Source organism: Meleagris gallopavo, chromosome 7 (assembly GCF_905368555.1).
Source record: "Meleagris gallopavo chromosome 7, MGAL_WU_HG_1.1, whole genome shotgun sequence".
In the NCBI taxonomy this organism is placed as follows: Eukaryota; Metazoa; Chordata; class Aves; order Galliformes; family Phasianidae; genus Meleagris; species Meleagris gallopavo.
The window spans coordinates 13,773,658-13,799,259 of NC_139410.1; the positions used below are offsets into that span (position 1 = coordinate 13,773,658).

A 25,602-nucleotide genomic window follows, 5' to 3' on the forward strand; every position below is an offset into this window, starting at 1 on the left:
CAGGAATATTTATTTTTTTAATCTAGCTCATGTAAGTAGGTAGGTTCAATATATACTTCTTCACCCTTTGTTTCCCTTTATACTTGGTATCCATGTAAGGCAGTTGCAGAGTTCTCTTCCACAACACAACAGCAGTGCTTTGTGTAAGATCTTTTTGTAGAGCTTCTGGTAACCAGAAGCCTGATGTAAACAAAGCCCAAATGGGGAAGAAGAACTCTGTGAGGGATTCTGTTCAGATGCATGGCTGGGTCCTGACAGACAAAGAAAGGCTGTTGGGAAAGGTTAGGATATTTCAGGAAAATGACTAAAATTTATTACTTATATTTCATGTTGCAGAACAGGAGGAATTATGCTATCTTGTATCATATTCCAACTTGGAAGATAATTACTTTCTAATTACATACGTGGGGTAATATTTTGTCACTTGTTTTAGACCACACCTTTACCTTCTGTGAGCTTTTAGGTACGGTCTGGTATCTTTTTCTTATTGTTATTTAGTATATTCTTTGTTGTAAGTCCAGTATGATTTGCATGCTTAACTAAATGTTGGTAAAACTTTAAAAAATAAAAACATGTGTTTGTGTGCAAGTATATATAATACAAATATATCTGAAGGATTGTTCTCTCTTCATGCAGAAGAAAAAAAACTAATACTCTCTGTCTGTCTTGGGTAAGAACATAAAAATATTCAGTGTAATCGGTACCAAATTTATTTCTGGCTGACTGTGGTGAAAAGAAGATTTATGATACTTTAGCTATTACTATATAATAGGAAGAGTATTTATATGATTTCAGATATAACTTCTATTTATATGTGAAGAACAAAGAGGTTGCTGTATGTATATGTTAATGTGGGCTGATTTCTAAAGGTCAGAGTACATCGTATGTAAGAGAATGAGGTAGAGGAGGAGATTCAGGATCTTTGGTATATAACTTTTTTCTGGTGTTTTCAGAGATTGTGTCAGTGTTAAATATTAGATATGATTGTAGATGGTATCAAACAAAAATTTAGTGTGAACAGCGGTATAGCAAATTGCATGGCCTGAAAAAACAGGAATGCTTTTCTAACCCAGAGGTCTGGGCGTGTCACCAAACCCTTATATTAGAAATGGAATGAGATAGAAGCCTGGCATAAAATCTTCAGTACTTGCAATGCTCCAAAATGCATGAAGTTATCAGCGTTCAATAAATCCAACAGTGTGCAGCTCATCTTGGTTTTGAACTAGAATGCAGCTTATTTATCCAAGATATATTCCCTTTACCTACAGTAATCCATTTTCTCTCTGAAGTTGAATCATTATGTAAGCAATAACTTGGGATACGTGCCTTATTACACATAGTTGGGCTTATCTACACGATAACCTTCTACCATGAAAAATGTGCAGATGAAATCTGCTGTAAATATGATTCTAGTACAGAGCTGGACTCAGATAAAGAAAAGTCATTGAATGTTGAGGTTGATCTAGTATTTCCTCAATTATTTGTAACAGTTTTTTCCTCCCATAATTGCTGCACAGTAGCATTTGGCAGCAGAAGAAATAGAAAAGACACAGGAAGGTATTTCATCTTCAAATAAATTATTAGCAAGGAGGTAATATCTGATTTAATCTCATTAGATACCTGTAATGAAATGTTTAATTTCTTGCTTGCTATAACAATTGTTTTATTATGCTAATTAAGTTCTGTAACAATGAAACATTTATAAGAACAAACAGCATGAACAATTTTGTGGAGTTACTTTGTTTAATACTTATAAACACATACAGCCTGGATAGCTGCTGTATTAAATTACCACCATTTGTGATAAATAGAACATATATTATGTAGTAATATGATTTCAAATTATTTAAACAATCCAGACTAATATTAAAGACCAGGCCCTGGAACAATGACTTCAAAAGGCACTAGGGTATGACTGAAAAAATGTTAATTTAGTAAATCTGTATCAATGAAAAACATGTTTAAAAAAAAAAAAAAGTAATATGAAATTAGCACTGTTGCGAGAGTAATCTTACTGTGATATGGGGAGAAATTAATTAAGAATAAGGGAGAAAGGGGATTCAGAAGCCCTCTGGAATAGACAGAAAACAGTCCTGTTGCAAGCAGAAATTACTGGATCTGAAAAGAATTTTTTCCATCAAAATCCTTTTCTGCAAAGAACAGTTTTAGTTCAGTCAATTGGACTGGCATTTTTAGTAATCATAGTTACTTTCACTGGGAAAATCAAAAATGAGGTATACAGTTCTGTAGACTTGTGAATCCTTGCCTGGTCACTCTGTATAACTGTCACAAGACCAAGGCTGTCCTGTGACAAGGACCTCAGCTTTCAGGGAGGCTTGTTCCTCTGCATCATGAGAACTTCCATTGCCATAAAGCAGGAGGGCTGGAAGTCTGCTGAGATGGGCAGCCAGCCAGGAATGTGAAAGTCAGAGGCCCATCCACTGAGGGCACCTTTTCTTCAGGTCCTTGGTCTACTGGTTCCTGCGTGTCCCGCTTTAATAGCTGTGTCAGGGAGTCATAATGGTTTAATGTTGTCTTTTGCTGATCATCCAACTTAGAAATAAACAAACTTGGGAAAATAGAACTCACTGAGGGGCAAAACTGTACAGAAGTTCAGGTCTGACAAAGACTGAGCTGGAGTTGGGAGTGCCATGTCTAGGTGGACTTGCACTTTTTTGGAGCAAGCACCATACTTTTTCAAGTCCAAGAGCAGGGCCTTGAATGTTGCGTGTGTGTCTGCACAAAGTATGTGTGCATCATGGAATAGAAGTTTTACAATAGAAATAGCTATCATCACCAAGCCTGTTCTGCTTAGTAGCTAAGTTGGAGATTTTGTGTTACCAAGTAACCAAGCTGCTGCTGCTCCACTGACTTTCCAGTGACTGAAATAAGCTGATATTCCTAAACATAACTGCACGATCCTTCAAATATCTTAGTTTCTTGTTCAAAGTTTCAAACACTTCCACTCCAGAATATATATTATTCAGTACTAACAAGAATATCTGTTGCTGCTCAATAAAAGAGAATTAAATAGCAGATTAGTATTAAAATATTAGAAGCATAAAGCACAGACAGCTCAGGAAAAGAATGTCCCATGACACTTGGTTGCTTAAGTTCTGAGCCAGAATTTTGCAACTCTGCCACTAATCTCTGATCTTTGTTGTGTTGTTGTTTTTTTTTTTTTTTTTTCCCCATCTTATTATATATGAGCAGAAGCAGATGTTTTCCACAGTCAACATCTGATCTGTGCACAAGGAATTAAGAGCATTATATACTGTCAAAGCACTGAGTGGTATTTAACTAGGCAGACTCTTTTTAACCCTCTTTTTAACAGACAGAACTGTAGAGGTAAGCCTCTGCAGATTGTCTTCAAATTTTAGAGTAACCTAGTATGACAGTTAAGTCTCTACAGAAAATCTGTATGTATTTTTAAAGAAACAACTTAGTTAATTTGTAATTCCAAACAAGGTGTAGTTTCCAGCAGTGTTAACTGAGCCATGAAAAAGTTTTTATTTGCATTATTCAAAACACTTTCTGATATCAAACACATTTCAAACAGATAAGCTTGAAGCCTTCTCTTAACTGCTGCAACACATTCTACTTCTCTTGGTACTGTGGGCCAACACCAGATTGGGCCCAGATGGCCTCTTCTATTTAAGAAGGTCATTGCCTGATGTAAAATTTTTGTTTCAACTTATTTCCCTACTTGACGTGGACTGAAGTGCTGTTGGAAAGTCAAGAAGTCAGCATTTCGGTTTAAAATTCCCCAACCACCCAGGTTGAAATGCCTGAGGAAATAAAGCATTCAGCAATAATAGCTATGTTATTACTGCCACACTACTGATGGTCTTGGCCATCAAGTTAGATGAAATTGTTGAATGGACAGAGACTGAATAAATCACCCTTGAAGTCATGAAGGAGCAGAGCCATCCTATAGCTCTTACTCATCCACAAACATGTTTTATGTGAAGTTTCCCTGGTGCTGTTACAATTGTAAAATATCATCAATAGCTTGTTTTGTGTGGTCTTTATGAAAGCTCATTTTTGTACATTCAACAGTTTGCTCCAAGTTCCCTGTAGTTCATACTGTCAAGATTGCTACTGACAAGGAAATTCCCAAGAGCAGCCAAATTGCCTGAATTGACAATGCTGGAAATGACTTTTCTAAATCAATATTTTCCAAAGGCATCATCGTAAGTCTGCCAAATATATTCCAGACTGGTATTTTATGATGGAGCGTTCCCCTTGTTGTACCCAATAGGAAAGACTGTAATCCATGCTTTCCTTGCATTAACCAGAGAGCCATACTGAAGAATGTTAATTTAGAAAAGATGAATATGATGTAACATTCCATAGTAATTTGTAGCTTGAATGGCACTCATGTAACAAAGCAATAATAAATGGCCAGATGCATCAGTGAGACTGCTTATGTTAGCAGATGAAAGACTGTAAATAAGGGTTTTCTTATCAAAAGGTGCAAACCAGTCACTGGACTATATTAATTCACTGCATGTGTTAATTAAAAATTGTTCTAATATAAATGCCGTAGCATGATTTTTTTTTTTTAGGAGAAACTTCTCTATTAAATTTGACAGAAGAGTAGAACTCTTTAAACCTGAGATCTCTGTATCTTTCAGGAAAATGTGTAGCCGGGTAAGATTTTGTGAAAGATTCTCCAAAGGTGCTCGGATTGTGCTCTCAGGTGACCCCTGAGCAGTCAATCACATCAGAGACCCAAATGGTGCCCTGCTAGCTCCAGCTGTGGAAGTCTGTGATGTGCATAAGCTATAAATGCTAGAGCCATACTTGCAAAGTTGGACAGGCTTTGCTCATATCTTTGTCAATTTTGTGATCTGCTGAAACTATTAAATTAAAAACAACAAAACACCACCCCAAACAAGCTATATTCTGCTGCTTGGAGTAATAAGAGGGAGTAGAGTAGAGCAGGTATTAATAATCATAAACAGTAATTTGGAAATGCATTATTTTGTCCTTTGCTGTCTCAAGACATCCTGAAAGTTAAGGTAGGATTTTGCTATGTGCCCTCATGAAGTTTAGAGGCACTGATATCTCGAGAACATGATACTCTTGTGTCTAAAAGTGATCATGGTCTCTGTCCCTACCTCCCAACACATGGAATCTAGGTGAGGTGTATCATCTCTGTAAAAGGACGAGAGAAACTCTGAACCAGACAATGTATTTATTTGATCCTTGGCTTGCTATAGAGAAAACGTGACTACTTGCCTTGCAACAGGTGCTTGTGGCACTTCTACTAACTAGAAACTGCTCTGCCAAGATAACTGGACAAATTCCTGAGATTGGAATATATAATTAAAAAAAAAAAAAATGTTCAGCAATATCAAGAACAGAATGTGAAGTGGTATTATTTTAAAAGCTCCTGTCTACTATCTGTGATTAGATGATGTCACTGATGATGACAAGAGGCAGATTGAAGGACTGTAGTTATTCCACAGGGATGATGGCTGCCCCATCTTGTCTCCCTGGGGCTGGAACCCTGGGGATAGTGTCCTGCTTTTTCAATATGCCAAAAGGGGTACATCAGGCTAATGGCTTTCATTGTTTTTCCTGGAAGAGAAACGTGTTGAGAGTAAGCTTTCCTTCATCAAGGGATAATGGTGTGAAATGTTCAGGGTAGGGTGTTCATCATTATTCTTCCACTTTTGGAATTGTTTCGATACTTTTTCAGTGGCAGATGACAGGCTAGGCCCTAGCAGTCAGTTATAAATTCCCTAGCTTTGAGTAAATGTACTTTTCTTCCTATATGCTAAAAAAAAATTAATGACATCACCTCTTAATCATAATTAATTGTTCATCCCATTATAATTCAGCTGTTTTTGGACATTAAAGAAAAATCTGTCAGACATATTTCACCACTTTTTTTTTCTGCCAAAATTCTTGTCTACAGTTCAATTCCCTATGAAGTTAACTTCAGTCATTTTGAATTAATTTGGAAGGAATGGCTTCTCTCAGCCATCTATGCACCACAGATGCATGGAAAAAACAGAGGAGCTTAGTATGTGATGCACTATGATACTGTGAACAGCAGTTCCTTCTTGTGATGCAAGAGAACAATAGCTGGGGGTCCGTAGTAAACTGGGGGTTAATGAGCACCTTCCCAAGATCTCAGTTTGGGCATGCAAATTTGGTTTACAGACTATTTTTGCTCTTCTTCACTCTTTCCTGAGTTATCTTTAGTGATAACCCAATCATGATTATTGCTTATCTCAGACACCAAACTTATATTTGGTACAGTTGACTCAGTTTCCATGACACAGTTTCAAACATGCGCAAATGTCATGGCATTGAGTATTGCTGTGCCATCTCTGTTCCCAGTTTCACAGTCATTTAAATGTGCTGTTTCAATCAACTCTACAATGCTCCACTTGTGCTGTAATGCTAATATGGGTTCTTAAATGTACTGTTAGGATTAAACTCAGGAGGAACCAAGCCTGAACCCATACCATGAATCCCAAAGCAATATGTAAATTAGAGATCTCTTTTATTTTCACGTTTCATTTCTTATCATTCAATACTCCTTTTTTTTTTTTTTTTTTTTCTGTATTAACGTACCTGTCCTTTGGGTTTCCCTTGGATTATATTTTCTGGATTTATCCTTTCTTGAATGATTTTTGTTTTTAATCTCTGAAGAACAGAACTCTCTTTAGTTCCACAAAATTGTTACTGTTGTAATTTCATCTCATGAAGCCAGAGGAAAACATAGATTTTTCACCACTGAACACTTGAAGTGCTTAGTGCATTATTTTTCTATTTCTCTATTTGTTTTATAGGGAACTAGATATACATAAAAAAATCAGCTTTTATTAAAATTTGCTGAACACCTTTAGCAACGCACAGAATGCACTGAGTATAGCGTATTCCATGCTATAATCTTTCCTTCTGTGCTCTCACCATGGAGAAAAAATCACATCCTGTTCACATATATTTAGTAAATGTTTGTGAATGTTAAATGTGCAATGGCTTCTTTCTTACTTGATCAGGGCTGAACACTAGTGCCTGTTTACAAGATGGTGTTCAGCTTACCCAGAGGCTTCTTAAGCTGTGATCCATTTAAATCAAGTTGATACTTCTTAAAAATAGCATGCTATGTTTGTTATTTTTTGTTTTAAAATGAAGGATGCAAAGAAACTTCTTAATATCTGGAAGTACTGATGTGACAATTCAGGGTCTTTGAACAATTTTTATTGTAGGTTTCATCAGTTTTAATGATGCAAGGGTCTATCTTGTCATAAGTTGTCATAAATTTTGCACTGCACATACAATATACAGCAAAGGCTTAATGATATAAAAATAGTGTGAAAGACTTCTTAAATATGGCGATGACCTGCATAGATTCATGTCCTTATTTTTTGTGGTTTTCTATTATAAGTGGTGAGTTGATCAAATTCACAAGCCAAACTGATAGTAAAGTAAGCAGAAAATATTAGTAGGTCTGATACTTTGTCAGCTGATTTTAGGAAAAAAAGACCTTTTTATTTTGTCTAAAAATAAGATGGAAAATTCTTGTTACAAATCTCCACTCAGCAACCAGATCTTTCAAAGCCTTTTGTGATAAAAATGAAAGGCTAAAATCCAAGTAGCATGAACTTGTATAGACTGTATTTAATAAAGCAATTTTGGATTTGAGGGAGAATAAAAGGTAGAGGTTACATCCTTGCTGATAATATATGAAGACTTTCCATATTGCTCCAGTATCTAATAAGCATTGCACATTGGACCAAACCAAGGTGGGCAGAAGGAAAATGTGTCCTAGGAGACAGTGAGCCCAGACCCAGAGGCTAATCCAGATCTGTTAGTAGAACTGCCTTCAGACCTTGCCACATAGCCAGATGTTGCTGCTAGAGCCTTCCCAAGCTTTGCATCTGGGTCCCGGCATGCCTGGGGTGCTATCCCCCCCCAATGGGGTAGGTGCACTCATGGAAGGAAAGGATGAATTGCTTCTTGTCTTGGCTGAAAGACCTGATTTTCTTCAGATTGCAGATCACAAACGTGAAATAGTTGAATGAAAGTGCTACTATGCAAATATTTCTATAAATGTATCTATATATAAAAAATGTATCTATATATATAAAATATAACATTTTATTGATAGAAATTCTTTCAGGATTCCAGTCTCTCTTTCTTAGTATGTTTTCTCAATTTCTAGTAATTGGTAATGCTACTTAGAAGGTATAAAAATAGTGTGAGTTTTCAGACTAAATCTTAAGAGGTGGATAGCCTTTGCATTTGAGATGTCCATCACTGGATGCCGTATTCTGTCCTAGACAAATATGATTTCACCCACACAATAGGGATACTGAGCAGTAACTGTAAGCCAGATCTTCAGCTGGCACAAACCACACTGTGCTTAATCAGCCTCAGTGTGAAGCTATGCCAGTTCATACCAGCTGGGCATCTACCCCTTTGCAAAAAAACACATGAAAACTTTATCTGCTTTTAGTGAAGCTTTATATTTTCCACGTGAGCATAAGTAACATTTTAAGTTTAGAGCTCAAACTGACTTTTTACTTCATTTCCCCTTTCTGCTCCATTTCCATCTATCTTGAGAAAAAATGTACGCGAGGGAGGGTAAGTAAACTGTTTAGGAACATCTGGGATGCACAGAGTCTCTGTTTCAGTCTCCAGGGAGAGCAACTCATTTTCATGGTACCTTTGATGAACATGTAGCTATTACTGGAAGTAGTGGCTACTTTACAGGCTTAATGGGATGTGTGAATCTTACTGGGCTCCCTTTTCTTTAACTTCAGTGTACCTTCAGTATCTACTATCTGAGCCAAAATAGGTTCAGTAAAAGATGGTAAGGTAAGACAAAGGATTTGATTGCTGTTGTAAAAACCAGAACTGGCTATGTCTGCAAGATCCTGTGTTTCCCTGCTTCAATCTAGAAGAGATTGCCACAAATTCAAGTCAGCTTGTGCAAGTCTGAACACATGAGCAATCATGTATCCACAGTCCTATTGATTTCAACTTCAGTGTCTAAGTGCTCACCCCGTGAGTAAGGCTTGAACATAATAGCCTTCTGATAGCGTTCCAAGTTTGGGGGGATATATGAAGGTTAATTGAAGCTACGGACTTGGCAACTTGCCTCAAATGGCTGTGTGCCATGATGTTTAGGGATTTTAGCTGTTATAGGCATAAGTAAGTAATTGCTCCTTGCCAAATGCTTTAGGGAGAAAAAAAAATAAATCACCAAATCTAGCAACTTAACGTATGAAATCCTTTATGCAAAAAGCAAACGCAAATATTCAAAACATGGAAGACATACCTCCACTCTGATGAGGGCATCTAACACCAAAACCACACATTCCTGCTTCTGAGTGTATTTGCTAGCAATTTGTTTACTTAGTAGATTTAATCGTGCTGTACAGTGATGGTATTTCCGAGCAGGGGCAAGTCTATTTTTCACACCTGAACACTGAATATAGCAAAAGGCAGTAGGTAGGCCAAACTTTTGTAGGACAACACTTTTCCCACCAAGTATCTTTCCCTGGTGGTGAACAGCCTCATACCCCATCAGCAGAACAAAATGCGTTCATGTGCTAGCCATTCTAGAAGAGGGTTTGGTATTCTAAGACAGCAGGTCAGATGCACTGAGTTATGCATTAGCAATTCAAGTTAATACTGTGAATTGTGAACTGGAGGAGCTGGGAAACATTCACTTCTGCCACTGCTGTGCAGGTTTTTCTCTCCAGGAAAGGGGTGGACAGACGGAGCAATAATGTTTAAGTGGATAATACTAAATCCAACTGAGTACATCTGTCAGAATCCCTAGTGACTACTGTTGAAGAAGATAATTTAGTGTTTGCATGACAGACTTTATGCTGAAGTAACTGAGGCAGTAGGTCTTCCCTACTGCCTGGCACCAGTTGATGTGTTGGAGCGAAGGGAAAGAATGGATTTCTTTTCTAGGTTATTTCTCACATTTTAACGGCTGTAAATCCATCAGTCAAAATCTGATCATCTGATACTACATACAAGAATGAGTTGAATGGAGATATTAGTATCACTGTTGGAGATATCAGGGGAATTCTTTGAGTTTAAACTTCAGAGTAGACACTAATTCAATATATTCCCAGCATCTAGAAACGTCCTTTGAACTCTGGCATCAGGAGAATGCTATATAAAATCAACTTCTGTCTCTTTCTGAGGATGGCAGCATTAGCTCAACTGTGCCAGTCTGACTGCAGCAAAAGGCAGGAGCTGTGTATGCAGCCATATAACTATAACAGAGTCTGATCATCATCCTGATGAAATTACACTGATCTAATTTGCACGCTGTGAAGACATTTGGCACTGGCTGAATCTGAGCCGTGACATCTTCATTGGAACTAAAAGTACACTAAGAAGTGACATTACATTTCATACTCTCTTTGTGCCAGACTGTGGCATTTCTTCCTCTTTAAAGGCATTATTTCAAGAACATTTAATTTGGCTTTGATATGTCTGCCATTTTGCTATTCAGGAATGTAGTGAGCCAGAAAAGCTCAGCTGTAATAAAGTTTGGCACCATCAGCCCACCATATACCTGCACCATCCTGTGCAATTTAATTGGCATTCAGTGGGTTGATAAATGGATTGGCTTAATGAGACAATATACTTGACATATGCAGGACTCTCCTGAGGAATAAGATTCATTTTTGCACTTCACACATCAACATGCTACAGATACCAACACAGTCACCTCCAGCAGCTGTGCTATAACCAACAACATGCCTTCCACTGCGTTGACCAATAACACTGCTATCTCTCAAGCTAGTCTCAAACCAATTTCCGTATGAGTGTGTTTCTTTCTTCATTTTTTTCATTATATTTCTGATTTAAAAAATAAAGCAAGGTACTGTAATGGCCTTTGAAAGATTTTGTAAATTGTATTTTGCTGCTTGAAATCAGAAGCTTATCTTGATTGCTTCCTTTAAATTTGCTTCTGTGTTCAGAAGAAAAGCTCTAATTATAGTTTGAATATGGTATAAATAGCAATATTTATTAAAATACACATAAAAGCAAAGATCTATATTATATGTTTTTAAGTGAATGTTAGTAAGTAGAAGAGAGTCATGACCTGTTATCCATGCAAGTTAGTCTTTAAGGAGAAATTAGATTTATGTTAGAGCCATCTCTCTGGATCAAGTGCAAGGATGAGGATCTCTAGGAAGTAGTATGGTAGCTGGCATAGGAGAGTGTTTCAGTGCTACAACAATACAATTGCTATAGTAATTACTACAGTAAATGTGTATTTACACTTGTTTTAAAACAAAGCTGATTTTGTATTAGTCAGGACTGAGCAAAAGAGAATCAGAGAATCACAACATTGTGAATTTGGTCCAGTGGCTGAAAAGTAGTTTAACGGTATGTCTTTGAATTCTGCTTCTTGACTGTTATTGTGAATGTAATCCATGCCCTATAATGTTACTCATAGGCCTGCTTGTTGGGGTTATAGGTCATTTAAGAGTTGTGATTTGATAGCAATTCAGAGTGCTAATCTATCAAGCATAGATGAGAAATATGCATCCGACTTTCTGGTATTTTATGCAAGCTTGGAAAACAATTCAGAGAAAAAACATCAGCCCACATGCACAATGCACACTGACTTAGTTTCTTAGCTGACGTTAGAAGGGCACATCAATAGCCCTTTAATAAAAAAAAAATAAATCTGTTATTACCACGTCCACGGTCATGATTTCCATCAGAATAATGAATCTAAAAATTGAATAGTTTTATTGGTCATTCTGTTCTGCCGTGGTTTTGAAGGCCTGATTTAGAACCAACTCTTTGTCAGGATATAGACTGAAATAATTATAACAGAGATGCAAGAATGTGTCAAATTCATGTGGGCAATTTTCTGCATCCATGAGAAAAGCTGAAGAATAAACTCAGAACCAGAGCACTGTTTGCCTGTCTTGCCCATGAAAAACTGCAAAAGTTTTCAAATGAACCTGAAGGAATGAAGAGCCAAACTCCCGCTGAGTATACGTGCAGGTTAATGTGTCTAAATCCTTCTATCTGTTGGGAATGGAAGATAGACTACATATCCAAGTACATACAGACTGACACCACAGGAACAACCATTGGGAAGGAAAATTCAATGCAGAGAGAGGAAAGCAAAGCTGCAGCAAGCTACTGCTGAGCTGTGCTCTGGGCCATCACAATACCTGCCGCTGGCTTCTTGTCCATGAGGTGGAAGAAGCCCACGTGTCACTGCCTCAAATTTTAACTGGGTGCCAATTTGATGCTTACAATTCTGCTCTAAGGAAAACCTCATACATGCAAATAAGCCCAAGGAAACTAAAAAATGAAACGGTGTGTGACAGTTTCTAATTACTGCGTAAAAACAACATATGGAAACTTCATTGTCCATTTCATCCCTCAACATGTACTATCAAGTTAGATTTCTTTTGCTCAATCATTCTCTCTAGAGCATTTGGAGCTGTTTCACTTATATTACATGAAGAAAAACAGCACTTGATATTGAGCAGTGTGATGCTTTTACTTTCTCTGTCCAAGCTCATTAATGTCATGGAGGGTTTGAAAAACTCTACTAGTTTGGCACAAATTTCGCTTTCCCAAAAAAGGAATCAGTTCAAAATCCTTTTTCAGAAATATTCCATCCATTGTCATAAATCATGGTTTAAAGACTGTAAACGTTGAAAAATGGGAAAATAACAATATTTAAATGTAACCATGGTAAATGTTAACGAGTAGGGAATATCACTTACTGATGGTGTGTGTTGATGCAGGGAATTATTATAAAGGACTGATGAATGAATCTTAAACATTACTTCTTGCTTAAACAGGAGGATGTATTCTTGTAGGCTTTTGAGTGTTTCCAGCGATATTTCAAATTTAAATATTTATAATGGAGGCATAAGAGGAAATTTAAAGGATTTGGTTGGGTCAAAGAAAAGAAGCATACATCATAGTCCCATTTTCTAGGAGCAAAATTCTTGCAGCCTTCCCTATCGCGCCCTGTGGCCATAGAAGCAGCCAGTTAATGAATCAGAAAAAAGCTGGTTACCAGATGTCCTTACTTATTAACACTCACATTGCGTTCTGTAATGGCATTCACTAAACAATCTGTGTGGAGCAGACTCTTTTCTGTTTAAAGACTTTCTTTCTCAAAAAAAACCCAAAAACCAAAAAACTTCTAACATTGCTTTTGCTGTGATTGATTTCAGGATAGCCGCTGTTGAAGGTGCTGTCAGACATTTTGTCTAATTGAAATTTCTGAAGATTCCCTAGCAAAGCAAAACTTTTGAGGGTTTATTCTTTTACATCTTTTAAAATGGCGATGAAATAAAATAAAATAAATAAAAATTATGAACTTAAAAGCAAAGCAGGAGAGAAACCAATTCTCTTTGATTGGTTTCCACTGCTGCTAATTTTAATGCCACCCATTGTTCAGCTCTGCAGTCTAATTTTATGTTAATATCCTGAAAGTTGTCAAATCTTGGCAAAACCTATGCATAAATTACACAGAAAGTAGCTCACAGGAGGGGGAAAGTAATGACTGTCATGGTTAGCCAAACCCATTAATAGTCTGACAAGCAATAACCCAAGAGCTCTGGTCAACTGCTGCAGACATCTGTGAAACTTTTGCAATTAATTTTTTTTTTTTTGGAGGAGGTATCAGCTGTGAAATAGCACATAAGTGACTGATTATTATCAGCTCTGCTAGTGAGGGCAGAACCTATCAACTCCAAGTGTTCATCCTTCTACTACAGCCTGATTATTTTATGAGTATGAAAGTTTTATTTTCCTTTATTTTCTAAGTCAGACCAATCTTTGAAAAGGAAAAAAGGAGAGTCAGTTGTACATGAGTAGTGCTTTACTTACACGTATTCTTTCACATCAGTAGATTTCAAAGAACTTTAGAGAGCTTCTCAGCTTTACCTTTGTCTACAAAGTGCAGAAACTGAGGCAGTCTCCATGTCTCTGTGTGTAAATGTGCATGACTGAACATGAGAGAGACTGAGAAATGGAAAAGACTTCCTTGAAGTTGTATAGCAGCCAGTGATATCCCTGTTAGCCCAGGCAGTGATCTATCACACTTCACAGCCACTGTTAAAGGCTGGAGGGATTCCTTTGTGCTGAGAACAATGTAGCTATTTGATGTACTTCTCTATCTCTCTGAAATCATCATCCCCTGAATTCTCTTTTAGACTCTGGGGGGGCAGCTGAGATCTGTTCCATGAATCCTGGTTGGCAACCCTGCCCACAGCAGAGGTTTGGAATATGGTGATCTTGAAGATCCTTTCCAGTCTATGCTGCTGTCTGATTCCTCACTAATCCAAAATTCTCAGTAGCACCAACTCCTTGGGGAAAATTCATTACAATTGGGTTGAGCTGGTAGAGTTCAGTTACATTGAAGTGCTTTACTGTTAAAATAAAAAATGCATATATTTTAATTGGTGAATTAGTACCTAAAGTGACTGACATGCTCCCAAGTAGCCTCTTGATCTGTAAAGAAGAGTGAATTTGCCCTGTCGCATTATCACGTCTGTTTTTTTTTCATCCTTTTGTCTAAAGTCCATTTGTTACTGATAGGCTCTATTTTAGGGAGGGAATCTCTAGTAGGATACCTTACCAGAAGCTTTGAATGGAATGCTATAGTTACAATGCTATTTCCTAAAAACTTTTTCTCATGCAAGTCATGTTTTCTTATAAGTGGATGGTCTGAAACATTGTCTCTGAATTTCTTACTGTCGCTACAGTGTGAAATAACCCAGTAGATTACCAAACCAGAAACAAACCTCTAAAAATCCTGGCATTGTGATTTATAAGGAATACTGGACGCCTAAAGAAAATAATTGCTCTCACCAGTATTAATGAACAGATAATTAACATGATAAAATACACAAGGCTTATAAAAGTGCAGCAATATCTTATTTTTGACTACTACATAGACCTTATGTTCCACTATAACACAACCATTACATTACAGGTCTTTCATTTTCATACTTAATGATTTATTTTCAGTCTGGGACAGCACTAATGCTTGGTATATTCCAGGACAACATGGAACAAGCAGGCATTTTAGGGTGTATTGTGTAAAAAGAAATTTTACTCAAAGAATATTATTTTCAAAACCGAACTTATCTTGGAAAGCCCAAGAAAAAGGAACATACTAAATGCAGCACATTTAGCTGATGCCCGCAGTCTGGAAAACAAGTTTGCTACTGCCTTGGGACACATAATTTTTAGAAATAATGGAGCATTTGGCAGTTCTGCACATGTTACCAAGCATGCTTAGAAACACCAAGGGCTTTGCTTTATTAATATACATGGTTTGAAATAAATTCCCTCTGAAATGTTAGAAGAATTCTCAAATTAACTAATTCATGTGACCTTTCCTTATTTAAGACAGAGTTTATATGTTTGTATAGAACTCTCAAAAAAGATAGACATGAATGTCTTCTTTTTTCATCTCCTACCTATGTCAGAAATCATTCTGTGGGATGGATTATAGTGCATAGATAGAAAGCTAGCTATGGATTTTTACTTGGGATGCTTCCTTACTCCAATTAGAAGAAAAATAAATGCAAAACAGGCCCTTTATCTTGATTCTGTGAACCATGTCAAACCAAACTTAGCAGAGATTCCCACCAGGATAAACCTGCTTCTAACATACAGCACATGCTGTCTTTTCCTGAAGGGTTCTAGGAAAGAATGTGGACCATAGCAGCTGTAGCAGAGAGTTCAGAGACGCCTTCTGCAATGCCTTGGTCAGTTCAGTCCTAAAAATCTTAAAGGTGAATGTCATCAGTACAGGCGAAATGAATCCTTGGGAGCTAGAAAACTCTACTCTCTAATTCAAGCCATATAAAAAGCACAATAAAGAGGGTGAGAGGGCATATCCCATCTCACACATGATTTCTAGGGTCTTTATCCCCACAGCGTCCTGTCACTCCATGAGTACAATCACTGCCATTGTGCCAGACCCTGAGTGGAGACCAAATGCCTGAAGAAGATGCCCTTATGCCCTTAGCTTTCTCTGCAAAGGCACAAACACAATTTAGCTTTTAGTCCCACGTGTGAGCTGATCCTTGTTATTCAAAAGCATATTTTCTTCTGGCTTTGGGAGAAGGATTTGTGTAGACCCCCTTTTTACCCTTTGGCATAGAAACTTTAGTAAAATCTTTGGGTTGGACAAAGGCCTGTTCAGAATTAATGTAGCTGCATGTTTTAGTTGTGAAATTTACTAATAAGTTAAAACCATGCCTTTTTTCTTTGTCATTTTGCTGATGTGCTACTACAAAGCAACTGAAAGGAGAAGTGAGATAAAAATAAACCAGTGTGAATGAAGTCAAAAGGAACATTAGGTTTTTCTGTCATTGAGAAGATTAGTTATTCCATTTAGAAACACCTGGTTGTGAAAATTATATAATCATTGTATTGCCCCTATCCTCTTTCTTCCTACCTCCCTTCCCTTCCCTGAAGAGAAAGTAAAAATTCTAGTTTTCTCTCTTGATCCTTGCAGATTATTTCTATACCAGTAAATTAAACCTATCCACGATTGTTCACTGGCATGTGGTACAGATTGGCCCACATCCGTGCTATGAAACTGACTGTCCAAAGGGTGTCTGTGTTCACACTACCCATAGGGAAAGGTCTGTGTGAGTTGTTTGGAGCTACTTTAGCTGGGAGAAGCCAGGAGCGTGCCAGGGACTTTTTTTAACAATTTAACAATGTAGAAAATAAAATTCTAAAGCATGGAAGTGCTTCCCTGGCACTCTTAAATCTACTAGTCTAGACACAGCTACTGTGGTCAGAATCTGTTTCCCTTATTCGCACAAATAGCTCTAGTGAATTCATCTGTGAGATTGGCTATAAAACAAGAATTCTGTTTTGCAAATGATTTCAAGCTTTTGGCATTTATTTTACATCAGGGAAAAAGAAAACAGCCCACAACCTTGAGCTTTCAAATTTTAAAAATTAAACAATATGAGAACTTTCCAAATAGCCGAGTGGCCAATATGTTCATTTAGACTGTCGGAGGCTCATGCTGAAATCTCTATCCTCCCTAAGCAACAAAGGCCTGTTGTATTCCAGCAGTGTGCCCAGGTGGCCAAGAAGCACAGAGGCATCCTGGCCTGCATCAAAAACGGTGTGGCCAGCAGGACTAGAGTAGTGATTGAGCCCTTCCATGTGGTACTGGTAGGACTGCATTTTGGATATTGCCTTCTGCTTTGGGCCTCTCATTCCAAGAAGGGTGCTGAGTTACTCGAGCATGTGCAGAGAGAAGCAAGAGAAGAAGAAAGAACTGGCAGACAAGAGTTATGAGGAACAGCTGAGTGAGCTGGGTTGTATACTCTGGGGAAGAGGTGGCTAAGGAGAGGCCTCATCAGTCTCTACAGATGCCTGAAAGGAGAATGCAGCAAAGGGGGTGTTGTCTCCTTTCTCAGATGACAATTGATGGCCTGGTAGGAGACAGTCTCTAGTTGTGCCGGAGGAAGTTTAGACAGGAAATTAGAAAGAATCATTTCGTAGTGGGGGTGGTCAAGTGTTGAAAAGGGCTGTCCAAGGAAGTGGTGGAGTCCCCATCCCAGCAAATATGGATTCAGCAAGTACTTGCTGGGAGGCTGTGCTGTGATGGGTCACTCTCCTTAGAGACAGAAAACATCCACCCCAGGATACCTGTGGGTCTTTTAAACTAGCTAAATAGGCACGGTATGAGATGAAGGAAAGATGAATCAGGTGAACAGAGAGAAGAAGGACAGCAGCTGTGTCAAAAATTCTCTTATGTAATATAGAGAGAAAAGGAAAGGTAGTCTTAACCATTAACAGGGCTGTGTGATATTCTCTCCCATTAATACACAAGTCAGCTGATGATCTGCAGCCTTCCCAGGACATGGGGACTTACACTTGTCTCTGTAGTGATAGGATGATGGCTGGGTGTGAAAGACTTTGAAAGCATCATTTGAGCAGTACTTTCTCACAGTTACCCCAGCACTAGAGTGTGCATTGTGATGCTACCCTGGACATGTAGAGGGGAACATCCTTTCTGGAGACTGAGGTAGGGTCCCAAGACTAAAATAAGAATCAGAGGAAGTTTCTGCTTTTCTTATTTTTAATGTATTTTATTCTCACAAATGAATATTTATACCCTTGTTTTATAAGTGATCACGTTCTTCTCTGCATTTCACATCAGCTTAAAGATACATAAAGATATGACTGCTTCAGAGAAAAATGCCTGCTGAGCCCCAAAGTGATTGTCACTGGCCAGAGCGTAGGCTAAGCCAGTTCATGAGTTCTAAATTTAGTAACTCTAGTCATCACAGTTAATAAAATACAGTGAGAAAACTGGTAACCTATTTATATTTCAGTAGAGGACTTTCAGAATAAAAATACAGGTTGGATTGAAAAAAACCCATAAATCGTATTTGGAGAAGGCTTAAAGGCTTATATTTTCTTAACTATTTTATATGAAAATACTTAGAAATCCAAATACTACTCTGAAATGAAAATGCTTTGGAAAGAAGTATCCATCACAAAACACGGAATAGAAAAGCTGAAATATCAAGATTACATTGCATACAGACCAATTAAAAAATATGCTCAATATCTTAGCATTACAACATCCTCTTGGTTTTCTTATTTCACAAATGAAGATGTATTATAACATCTGGAACAGGTATATTGATTGATTTGTAGTCACCATCTGTATGCATGAATCTATAAATTTGGAAGAAGTATTGATAATCTTTTAGTTTTTCAAAATACCGCTCTTTGCCCTCCTATTTTCAGATATATTTTAATATTTAAAGTGTATTAGATGAGGTGTTCTCAAGTGCCAGACTCAGCCTATTGCAATTCAGTAATGTTTGACTTTCTTTTTACATTATGATAACTGAAAACAGAATTACAGTCTTATTACATACTCATATATTTTATTCACCAAAATTATGGCTATTAAGCAGTAAGATCTCTTTCAGGCTGTACTATTAAATATTTGCTCTCTTGTTTGCCCTTCATCTCTCATTCTAATATTGAATTATTATGTATCTTTCTTAATTCTTATTTATTTCTTTAGATTCAATCAGAATCATTTTTATAATCAAAGTCATTTTTAAATTTGGTTTTTGCTTTTGGCTCAACAGTACGTTTTGGAGTGTCTGAGGAACACATTGTGCCTGCTTACTTGTTGATTAGTCATTTTCACACTGATATATTTTTAATTAGTAAAATTGAAAATGGCCATTATTTGAGTCATGTTTTATGTTATATGTGTTTCTAAGTCAAATATTCTTATTTGAGGCTGTAGATCTTAAGAACTTCAATCTGAAGTTAATCTTTATAAATCAGGCTAGGGTGGATTAAAAAGCAAGAAAGGAAAACCTTACTACAGGTTAATGAAATGGACTGGATCTAATCCAAAAGGAACTAAGTGATTATAAATTGAAGATTACTACAGAATAAGTCCTCTGTAATCCCTCTCTAGTTGACATTGAATGTGTGACTTTCTAAAGGCAGGTCTATTAGAGTTTAATTCATTCTGTGATTTTTTAAAATTTTATTTTCTAGAGCACTGGACTGTCTTATGTAACCAGTTCACTGCAATTTTTATAGGATTTAAAAAATCCTTTTTCACTCTGAGCATAACTCGTGGAGAAATCTGCAAGTTGATTATTATTATCAAGAAGGTTGAGGTTTTTTATGCTTATTTTTATTCACAAAGAAGTCTCTTCACTAGTATTCTTCCCTGCTTTTCTTTTCCTAAGCAAGTTGAAGGAATCTGTTATTAAAACAAAATCTTTTGAACATTTAGCTTTACTTTTCCGTACCCATTCCATAACATAAGCCACCAGGGTTACTATTTGCTGTGATTATCTAGGAGACTTTAAAAGGATATAGTTTTCTTTGTCCTTATTGTATTTTTAGTTGGTTTGCCACATTTCATGTGTACTTAATCCAAATTTAAACTGCAACTGAAGATTTCATAACTTATAGAAACCTGATTGTGGCTTCTGACATCTTCAGCCTTAATCACTCAGCTGTCTGCTACAGTGTACATCTGATGAAATGTACAGTTTGGCTTACAGACCTATTTAGAGGATTTCACCAACATAATTATTTAACAAATCAGGGATAAAACTACTTGGCTCCCTACAGTTGAATGCACAAAGTATGATACACGGTAGAAGAAGTTTAGGGCTTCAAAGACACAACATGGAAAATAACTTAAGAAAAAACAACAGCTGATTTCTTGTGTTAAAATACTTACATATCTTGAATTATAGAGAAAGATGTGTAACAGGATTTCATTGCAGGGATTTAGCAAGTGAGAGCTCTAGATCTGTAATTCTACAGATGGAAGGATAATGTAGGTTGGATCTCTATTAACTTTCTATTAAGATCAGATCTGAGGTCAAACCAAGTGGCTCAGACCTTTTCAAGTCTGGTCTCCAAGCACAGAGATGACACAAACTCTCTGGGTCTCTATGCCACTGCAGATCTGTCCTTGTGGCAAAATAATAGTAATAATAATAAATTACATCCACTAGGGTCCTTCGTTGTTTCACCTTATGCCCATTTTCTCCTGTCCTGCCCATGTGCATCACTGTGAAGAGCCTGGCTCCATCATCTTCATGATATTCCCATAGACAGGAACAGGCTGTTGTTATGGCCTATGTAAGGTGCCCCTTCTCGAGGCTGGACAAACCCAGTTCCTCAGCCTCCCCTTGCACAGTGTGAGTGCCCCAGCCCGAGTCATCATGGTGGCTCTCTGCTGAACTTGGTTGTGTTTGTCAGTGTCATTCTTGTCTATGGAGGTAGCCCCAAACCTTGACATATAACCCAAGATTAGTATAGCAAGTGCTGAGGAGAGGGGGATAAACAATTCATTTACTTACTTTCCTGTCTTAGCTCTTGTTAATATTTCCCAGGTTGCTGTTGGCTACATCTGCTGTCAGGGCACAGCACAGAGCCATGTTCAGTTTTCTGCCCATCAGGTCCCAGGACCTTATCCACAACTGGTTGTACAGTCTGCTGAAAGGCAGTAAATTCTCAAACGTCTTTCAGAGGAAATAAACCACTATTTTATTAATGGTATTCAGTGAATTTTTCTGGGTGAAGAAAAGCTTTTAATAATGCAAGAAAAATGAGTATTCATAGAAGAAGAAGATAAGAGTGTTTGTAAAACACGAGTACAGCAGGGGTAAATCTATCCTAACAGATCAATACAATTCCACTGATTGTATTGGAGCTAAAGTCAGAGTGATTAACAGCCAAAACTCTCTTAACTCACATTAAATGGTAAATAAAGGGAAGAAACTTTTATGTTGGAATTTTTCACACTATGGTTGAGATATTAAAACAAAACAACTCACACAAAATCAGATTAAGATCTCAATTCTATTCTTGGTTCTTAAACATTTTGTAAAATTCTAGGTGAGGCCCTTATCTATTGTGTTCTGTAGCTTCTTCAAGTAATAAATAAGATTTCAGTGCTTGATTATTTTTGCAAGCTGCTTTGTGGTTACTCGCTATGTATGTGAAAATATAAAGTGCGTCTTTCATCTCTATTACTTTTCATTTCTATTGCAAACTATGATAAATTTACAAAAATATATGCTTTTCTTTTGAAACTTATACAATTTTGGTTTTAAAAACAATTTTTAATTTTAAAAATAATTTTAATTGGAGGGACATTGCCTGTGATCTGAACAGCATGTATTTCAATACAGCATGGTTAGCAGCGTGTACTAGTAACAGTACAATTTGATATCCACCAGCAAAAAGCCTAAATATTTGCTTGTTAAATCTTATTTTTATGTAAATCTTAAATTTCTTCTGTCTAAGCAAAGAGTTTATAAACAGGGACCTGTTAGAGAACAATGAGAAAGCAGGCCAGAAAATTGATCCAAGGGATGGAACACTTTCCTTACGAGGACAGGCTGAGGGAACTGGGGCTGTGCAGCCTGGAGAAGAGAAGGCTGTGAGTGACCTCAGAGTGGCCTTTCAGTATGTGGAGGGTGGCTGTAAGGAGGAAGGGGACAGACTCTTTAGGCAGGGCTTTTATGTTGCATGGGGCAATGGTTTCAAACTAAAAGCGGGAGGGGATTTAGCTTGGATATAAGGAAGAAGTTTTTTACAATATGGGAGGTGAGGCACTGGCACAGGTTACCCAGAGAGGTGGTGTTTGCCCCACCCTGGAGACAATCAAGGTCAGGCTGGACACCTGATCTAGTGTAGGTGTCCCTCTTTATTGCAGGGACGTTATTATTGACAATCCCTATTGCTTCTCAAAAGTGTGAATTCCAGAGCTGTTGCGTTAGAAGAGCAGGAAAAATGATTCCTTGTCATCTCATCAGACATTTGGTTTCTACTTAGTCTGTTGCATGGATAAGTTACTCGAGATAAAGTTCTTAAAATTGTCAGTCTGAAGACAATTTGAAATGGGTAGATCTATTTACAAGTCTATGATTTCTCTCATCACTCCATATAAACGTTTAACAACCTGGATGACCCAGAGTAAATTCCATGCACAATTACCTCAGTTTGATAGGAAGTCATGAAATTGCAATTGTAAATGACATATAGTAGCCTGATGTATGTATAATTATCGTATTGTATATTTTTGTCTATTTTCTACTTAAATATTTAAGTAAATGTGGAGTTCAGCCTTTTATGTTACTACTGGAAAAGGAACTGGATTCTTAGTTTTTTTTTTTTTTAATTTTATTTCTTTTAATACTTCTGTCTTGAGATAAAACAAACATACAGATATGTACTTTTATGTGTTTGTTTATGCATTGCCAAGATACCGCTTAAGACTCAGTAAAATCGTAAATAAGGGAACATCTCCAGGAGACAACTGTGAAGAAACAGGGGCAATGTAAAAGTGAATGACAGAGTTGTTCTTTCTCAGGATGCTTAGAAAAAGCCATTGGTCCTATTAATTGTTTGGGATGAATCACAATATAACTCAGAGGGATATGAAGTAATTGAAAGCTCTGTGTACCCATCAAGGCTAATTTTGAAAGAATTGATGAGATACCTCCACAGCCTTTTTTTTTTGCTACACCTTCTGGTTTTCCTCTCTATGATTTAGTCTGATAGAAGGTGACTCAATCCAGACTCAAATGAAAATTTTCTGAAATCAGTGAAAGATGTTGATTCCAATCAGTGAGAGTAAGACCCTTGCTCCTGAACAAGAACACAAGCTTACCTGTTTGTGGAAGGAAGAATTGCAAGCAGTCCACAGGCAGTGATTCCAACTAAGCATCAGATGCACTTAAGAATCAGAGATCTACACAGAAAAGGAGTAAAAATGCCCAAACTGAATATCTCATTTTAGTTCAGGAGAAGCTACATTCTTTGATAAAATTAAATACATGTCAGTGATGTCTTGTATACTCTAATGGAGTACCCAGGTCCTCTATTAGCCCTATCATTTTCAGAGATGATTGGATACTCAGCATAAAGGCTTTTCTTCCACTAGAGTCAGTGAACGATAATTTACAGAAAGCAGAGAATCTTCCTGATGTTTTGTATCTCAAAGATCATCCATAATCTGGGGTATAAAACAGCAAAGAGTTTATGGAACTCAAGCTGTAGTGTTGAATCCTGAGTCCAATCTGACTTATTTTAGGTATCACAGTTATGCGTGTGGGAACATTTTGACTTTCCTGAACTTCTAGGTTATTTTTCTCTATGAAAAATGGAAATAGAATCAATGTGACAAGAAATTGCATTGATTCAAGATATTTTTTAAAACAAATCCAGAAAGACAAGATTTTTTGAAGAGAAATAAACCTTCATAAAAGCAAGCATGAATACACGATCATCAGGAGTCTGGGCTTTCTTATTACTAATATATCTTGACCTTGCCCACACAACTTTTTTACATGCACTATCATTAATCAGTAGTGCTATTAGAAATCCAGTACAATATAATTAAATTAATCTCAATTTACTAAAGCATTAACATGCAAACTGCTACCAAGTTTGTTATATAATAATGCTATGGCAACATGACTAAAATACTGGATCAATATAACAAGCCACACGCCTGAAGTTTGAGCAGGTTTTTCTGTATTTTTTTTTTTAATACAACACATTATTTGCTGTAGTATTGTGACATTTTATTTAGTGATTAATTTTAAAATAACACTGTAAAAACTATAAACTCATTTTAATTTGACAAGCATTTGGTAATTAATTTTCAAACAATGCAGTGGGAATCTTAGAAGCACTCTTCATTTGACATGTATTTTATAATTTATTTTAAAACAATGCTGCACAAATCTGCAAAGGCATTATTCATTTGAGAGTTCATTAATTATGCAAATGAGCTGCAATTAACAAATCTGTTCTGAGGATGGCATTTGCATAATAATGAACTTCATGTTTGTGACATTATTTAATAAGATACCTTTGTGCATTTTTAAACAAAACACTCTTGTGAATACTTTGGTTAAAAATGGACAAGCAGTCAGCAACGTTCTTTAAAAAAGCACTGCCAGAGCAATGTCACTGGAATAAATCAATTGCCCAAGATCTATGTAACAAACAGGGGTATACAAGTGTTTTCTTTCATTAACCTCTGCCTTCCAAAATGCATACTTTAATTTTCATTTGTGGTGTTTTCAAAACGGTGCTTAAGGACTGCCACTGGAAAAGAACTGCCATTTATCACGACAGCTGGAAATAAGCAAATGAATGCAAACACCTCTTTAGCATTGCTGCTGCGTGGCATAGATTGAGTCCGTGACTCTTAGATGATGGATCTTATTACAATCTTATTATGCAGCATGTGAGCCAAGAGTCTAGTGATGATCTTTTGCTGGTCATACACTCAGAGAGCAGCAGCACCATAACTACACTCTGGGTTTGACAACCTTGCTAAAGGAGAGCAGCTGAGTAAAGACCCATTGTTTGTAAAGACCACTGCAGCACACGTCCCCTTGAGGGTTCAGGTATGGCAGAGTTTTTGGAGCAACTGAGACCTTCCTAGTAACTGGAAGCAAGATTGCCAGTGTAAAGGAAAATCAGAGTCAGTCCTGAAGCTCCTGTGGTTCCCATCTTAGTGCTTAGCCTATGGTTGCTTGGCAACGTGCTGGCAGAGCCTTGGTCTTCTGATGGAAGATGTGAGGCAACGAGTCAGTGATGCGACTGATAAATTCACAGTGGCACCTTGTAGGTGCACTGCATGCAAGCTCAGAGGGCTGGCATGCTGGAAACCCTTAGACAGAACTTGGGTCCTTCCCTAGTGCCAATGACTCTCCTCTGGCATCTCTTCTATTTGTTCTTCTGCCATCTGTCACTGGTGATGAGGTATCGAGTGTCATAGCGGTGTGTGAATTCTCTGGGACTCAGCCAAATACCTTGAATGAACATGACTGCAGTTTCCACCTGAGGAAGTAAGTTACATAAGGGTAAAAAGCAGGCAAAAACTTAGGATGAAATTATACCAAAAAAGGCAAAGGAGAGTACTGTAGGAAGTCACACCACCAAATTCTTCAGCATTTACAAACAAATAATTAACTGGCTATTCCTGGTAGTATTTTTTTAAGTAGTGAAGAGCAGGAGAGGAAAAAAGGACACAGCACAAGGAACTTTTTTATT

At 37.2% G+C, this 25,602-nt stretch overlaps 1 long non-coding RNA gene across 2 annotated transcripts in view; it reads left to right on the forward strand.

Annotated features, from left to right (window-relative positions):
- The window catches only part of LOC104911659 (uncharacterized), a 174,776-nt gene that overhangs the window by 16,094 nt on the left and 133,080 nt on the right, over positions 1-25,602 (forward strand). The gene's annotated exons all lie outside the window — the stretch shown is intronic.